The sequence below is a fragment of the Falco biarmicus genome, chromosome 3, assembly GCF_023638135.1.
Source record: "Falco biarmicus isolate bFalBia1 chromosome 3, bFalBia1.pri, whole genome shotgun sequence".
NCBI classification, from domain to species: domain Eukaryota; kingdom Metazoa; phylum Chordata; class Aves; order Falconiformes; family Falconidae; genus Falco; species Falco biarmicus.
In genome coordinates, this window is record NC_079290.1 from 48,557,445 (window position 1) to 48,563,552 (window position 6,108).

Genomic DNA, 6,108 nt, shown 5'->3' on the forward strand with positions numbered 1-6,108 from the left:
ACTTGAGAACTAGCTGATCTAATACAAATATCTTTCTTAATGAAAATATTAAAGATAATCCTTTCCAGACAAATCTAGCACTTTGTCATTGTTTCTACATGATGAGTGAATAGCTGGTCTCAGGATGCTTGATTTACCTGTGGAGATGAATAATGCTCACACAACTGATTGAGTGAGTCTAACTTCTTGCTTTCTCCCTTTTTCTATTTTTTTTACATGCATACACCTCTCTAAATAAAGTTATGACTTTTAAACAGTCACAGAAACAGAACGTTTAAGGTAAAAAATGACAATCTAAGGTATTTATCAAGTTAGGAACCAATAAACTGTGAAAGAGCTAGGCCCTAATGAATTTTTTTTCATTCCAAATAACCCATGCTCTTGTTCAAGATTTACCATTTGCATATATGTGTACCTGTGTTTCAATACAGTTATTACTCTATACATTACGTGCAGTGATCCATATTGTAATGAAAAATCAGTGTTCTTAATTTGTAAAAAGGAGCTCTACAATAATTTTTATTTTTTGTCGTTATGATTTTAGTAAGAGGACCATCTTCCCTATCATAGTTGGAGGAAAATATGAGTTCCTAGCAATTTTTCTGTGGTATGGAAATATTAGTGTTGAAAAGTGATATAAGAATGTGTTCTAAAGATTTATTTAGTTCATGGAACATTAACAGCCAAATTAGTCTGGATGCAGTAGAAAGGAGTCTTAGAGGTTTTCTTGTCAAATTAGGCAGCTTACCACGTTTCGTTGAACAGCAGAGGAAAGTTGGCTGAGAAAGTATATTAAAAAATAATATTATATATTTGCTCACAGAATCTTCTTCCAGACGGTTAAATTCCCACTGTTCGTTCAGCAGTTCCCAGACTGGAATGACTAACAGGCCAACCAATTATTCTCACAGGAACATGCATGCTGACTTTGACAACCTGTATTTAAGCCTTGTGAAGCACAGAAGAAGTTACTTTCTGTGTAACTCCAGACAAATGACTTGTCTTTCCTCTTGTGTAGCTGCCTGTCTCCAGGAGGCAGTGAGGGGTGAAGGAAGGGGTAAGAGCTGCCTGGTCCAGCCATCGTAGTGCTGGGTAGAGGATGGGGCAGCAGGACAGGCTGGGCTGTCCCATGCGTCCTGGAGGAAGGCAACATGGGGCAAGTATGTGCACAAAGCCTGGGAACCAGCCATACTTTCTGCAGCCAGCCTCACCTCTCTTCCTTTTGGGAGGTTCCAAAAATTCAGTATTGCAAAAGTATGGCCCATGGTCATTTAACCTGCTTGTGGGGTTAATTTCCAATCAACTAGCGTGGATATTAAGGTGTCACCTTCTGTGTTCCCTCTTTCTTTTCATTTAGAAATCTTTTGCATGGGAAACATGCCAGGTGTTCTGGTTCAGTGCTTTTTTCTCTGCTTTGGAGAGCAGAGCAGAAAAGCGCTACCACGGAGTTAATGAAGTCTGCAGATCAAGTACCTTCTCTGAAATCTCAGATTTTTGCAGTGTAGAGGTACCAGATTAACTAGAGAGTGGAGGGCTCTTTCAGTCTCAGCTGTCTCTCCACGATAAATTTAATTATCCTTAACATTTAAATATTCTACAGCTGCCACTGGATGACCCCTGTAGCTAATCTGGTGTACTTTTTAATGTGGATTGCAAGAGAACAATTAGGTGTAAAAAAATAAGTAGAAAACCTTATTCAAATCTCTCTGTTCCTAGGGACTTAACTCAATGTACATGTTTGTGTATTAGAATTGCATCACAAGGAATAATAATGATTATTATTTTTTTTTTTTAATTGGGGAAAAAACCCAGTGATATCCATGTGTGTCAATGTCCTGTGCTTTCTTTATTGCTAAATGTAATCTACACGGTGAAAGTGTCTTTCTTCAAACAAGAAAACTATTGCCTAGGTTTGACATTGCCCTCTAAAAACCAAGGTGGCCACAAGGTGTTCCTTTTGCCTTCAGCTAAGTTCTGCAGTGCATTGTTTCTTATTGTCCAAGACAACATTATACTAGATTTTTTAAAATTTATTTTTTATTTATTGGCAGTCATGGTTTCTTCCTAATGTAATGAAAACAAATAAGCATTGAAAGAGAGACAATTTACATAACTAATTGCCATGACAGAGACAGCCTAGAAACAGAAAGAAAATACAATTGGTGTAATGCAAAAGCAGAACATCTCACCTGTGGTTCTGAGAATGTGAGGTAGGTTGTGTGCATGAGAAACAACTTTTCTTTTGGTGCATGTGGAAAACTGTTCAGTGCCTCAGTGCTAGTACATTCAGAATGCATTAAATTGGAGAGAAAACAAATACTCAGCATTATGCTTTCTAGCTACATTGATAAATAAAATATTAAAGGAAGATTATGCATCTTAACTCAAATGTAAAAGATATGTTCTGCTAGGGTTTGTGAATAGGAAGAGCTAAGTTTTCAGGTAGCTTCACCTAGTTTGGGGAAATTAGTGCTGAGAGGTGCTGTCTTGTTTTGGATTGGACAAATATTTTTGATTTAGCATCTGGCAAAGCAGCTAACTTAAGCTGCTACTCATACTGTCTTACATTGAAAAACTGGACACAGAAGGAATCTTTAGACCGATACAAAATACCTTTCCTTTCCATGTTTTTCTGTGCTGATACCAGCTGGGACCGAAAGAGCAAGTTTCACATACTGTGTGAGCAGTCAGATTTTGTATAGTTTCCAGCTAACTACAAGAAAAACTTGTGATCTGTGTTACACACGGTCACAGAACTAAGACAAGTATGTGATACTTAAGGTGCTTCAGGGAAAATATATGACTTTTAAGGGTCATAGGGGAAAAACGATTTCACACAAACATCATATATATGCCTTATAATCAGTAATAATGAGTTTTCAATAGGAAGTCTAAAGATGGAAAAGAATTTTTTTTCAAAAAGATGTTTTTGATTCCATATTTTGCCTAATATTTTTTCAGACTGGAGTATCACTTTCAACTTTTCAACTGTGACATTCAAAAAGAATTTATGTCCCAAAGGGCAAAGAAGCTACATTTAATGGTACACATGCAACGATATATACAGTTTTTAGTAGGCCTTGGGTGTTGTGCCATTGAAGATCTCTCCCACACATCCATATAGCTCTTTATTTTAAAGCCAGGCTCTGGTAATATATTCAAGGAAAGACAGGGATCATTAGTGTTTTTAAAAGAATCTTAGCCTTAAAAAATGCATGTCAAAGAAGTGATGCTATTTTACCGCAGATGAAGAGGCAGCCCCTGAGGCGTTGCCCCATGTCCGAAACTGCTTTACATGTTCAAAGAGCAAGTCCATTACAAGCAGTGATCTCTGAGTAAACAGAACCTTCGTTAAAAATGCAGACCTCCTTAGTTCTGTCAAGGTATGGTCAGTGTAAACAGATCATTACTGAAAGAGTACACTTGCTTGTTAAAACATGTTTGATAGTCAGACTTCACGTTAAAATGTTGAAATGCCCTTTCTTTTTCTGCTTGCAGCTGTTGTAATCAGCTAGAAAACTTCTAGCTGATCTGTTGATAGAGACTGGCTTGCTCTTAAGCAACTGTACGATAGGAATAGCTGTAACATTTTTGAGAGATTAGAGAGATTACGACAGTAGAAGGAAAAGAAGAACGTGGAGAAAGGCTGATTTACCTCACAGAAAGATGATGACTGCTCAAAAAAAAAAAAAAAAAAAAGATACAGTTAATCTCTCCTTTCTATATTCTTTTTGTGAAAGAATGCATATTTTTTTCTTTTCTTTTTTTCTCCTCTCCCTCCCCAAAAGGTACATGTGGGACATTGTCAAGAAAGAACAAATTATTCTAGACGATGGATTTCAAAGTATTGCTTTGAAGGCTGATTGCTCTCTGATAAGGTTTGGTTACTCGTCATGCACACTAATAAAAGGCTCAATGGACACAGAAATGACCATCAGTGAGAATACCCTTGTTTCTCCTGTCTCAGCTCCTCACAGAAATGTGGTAATTTTTAATTGCTAGCATTTTGCTCCAGCTTTAAATACTTCTATGGCTGCTGAAAAGACAGAGCTCTAAGGTGAAAGCTGTGCAGTAATTTGGCACAGCACAAGTAAAAATCTGTTTGAAATGTATGAAATGGTGGGATCAGGAGATGACAGAGAAATGATGCTCAGATGCTGAGAAAATCCAAGCTTAGTGATCGAGCAATATCTCAACATACCGATAAATTTGGAAAAGAATTTAAAAGGAAAATTTTATCCTGTGAATGACAAAGGGAAAAGTCTCACTGATCTGAGCCAGTGTTCCTCTTGGTGCTGGTAAATGAATATAGTCCTTGCAAAGAAGACAGTCAGGGTGATTGTGCTGGGATTTTTTTTTAAATTGCTTATGAATTCTTAGTCAAACACAATTCTTGTAAATCTGGGTGGGTTTTTTTTTCGATGGGAGTATTTTGTTCAGAAAAATGTGGTTTCTGCAAAACTGGTTGAGTTTGTGATAACTTACCTAATCTGTCAAATACAGAAATTAATTTTGCCTGGATAATATCAAAGGGCTTAATTCTTAAGTGTACTTTGCAGGTGTGTAGTACAATATAGCAAGTACACCTATTAATTGCCAGAGTGATAGACTGGAAGGAGATGTTTTCAACTGTCTGAATCATTCTGGCTTGTTTTGTTTCTTGAAAAATCCTGGAAGTTTGATTTCTTGTCTTGATTCAGAACCAAATGGAAAGTTTCAGATTTTCTCACAGAACAAGGAATTTGCTTGTTAAATATACTCTTTGCATTACCTCTACCACTCAGGAAAAGGACCTGATGGCCACGTGTGTGATTGCAGCCATCAGCAGAAGAAAACGGGGGAATGTGGGGAGGAGAAGACCTCCCTGAGCAGATAGTACCCTGCCTGTCTAGGTATAAAACCAGGGCAGCAGTGGCTGTACAATGCTGCCCAAAACACAGAGCTTACTGCAGGAGTGGCACAGGTCAGTCGACTCAATACAGGTGCAGGATGTGATTTTGCACTATGTGAATTTTTCAGTGTGGAGTTCCATTAGGTAAGTTCAGGTTACTAAGGAAGGGAGCTGGGTGTGCCACACCACACACAGATGAAAATGGACACTGAAATGGGGTAAAGATGACCTGTCACCATAGCAGAAGAATAAAGAAACAGCTTTTGAAATTGAAAACAAGTTGAAAACTCATACATGAAAGTACTTTTATACATAGAGCATGTATCGCTAGCACATGAAATTAAAGTTTGTGGCTCAGTGATAGTCCAAAAGAATTATTTATGTAGCTGAATCTGAGTTAGGAGGATGAAAAGCTTGCAACCACCACTTCAGGCATTAAAACCAACCCTAACCTTGCCAGGAGCATAACACAAATTGCAGGTATTTAGGACACATGACGTCCAGCTTTGTTCCAAGCCTCTGCTCAACACAGCAGGGCATTTTGGTAGAGGGAAGGATACCCAGGAATTTTAGGCTGAACTAGTGTCTGATGGGAAGGGAAACTAGTTGTAAGAAGCAGCTTTTCCTTAGGACTGAGAAATGACAATGTTAAAATGGAATCTAAAATAAGAGCTGCTGCTCAGGAAAGGAATAGCTGATGATGTACTTTGGTGTATGTGCCAAGGCATTCTGTATCTGCTGGAGAGTAGAGAAGTGTTATTTTGGGGAAGCAAAGAAAGAAAAGATGAACATTTTCATAAAGTAGATTCTGAAGAATAAAGAAACACTGCAATTTTTGACCAACCAGCTAATTTTAACAACTAATATTTTCTTTCAGTGTTTATATTCTGTGCTACATTTTGATCTATACATAACTTTTAAAAACCTTGTTATCATAAAGCCAGTGCTCTATTATGTGTGAAATGACCTAATTGTGAAAAATAAGAGGTAAACCCCATGTTTTCTGCTTTGGTATCTGCAACAGTGCTGTGACATAGGGATAATTGACAAAATAATCCTGTTTCCAAAAAGCACACAATTTGTCCCCATCTTCCAAATCAATATAAATATTTATCACAAATTAGTCACGTGATTGATTATAATGTAACTGGGAAAATAAACAGTTTCCTCCCTCCTGCTGTGTTTGTATCACGTGCAAACAGCAAGGTGCGTTGCTC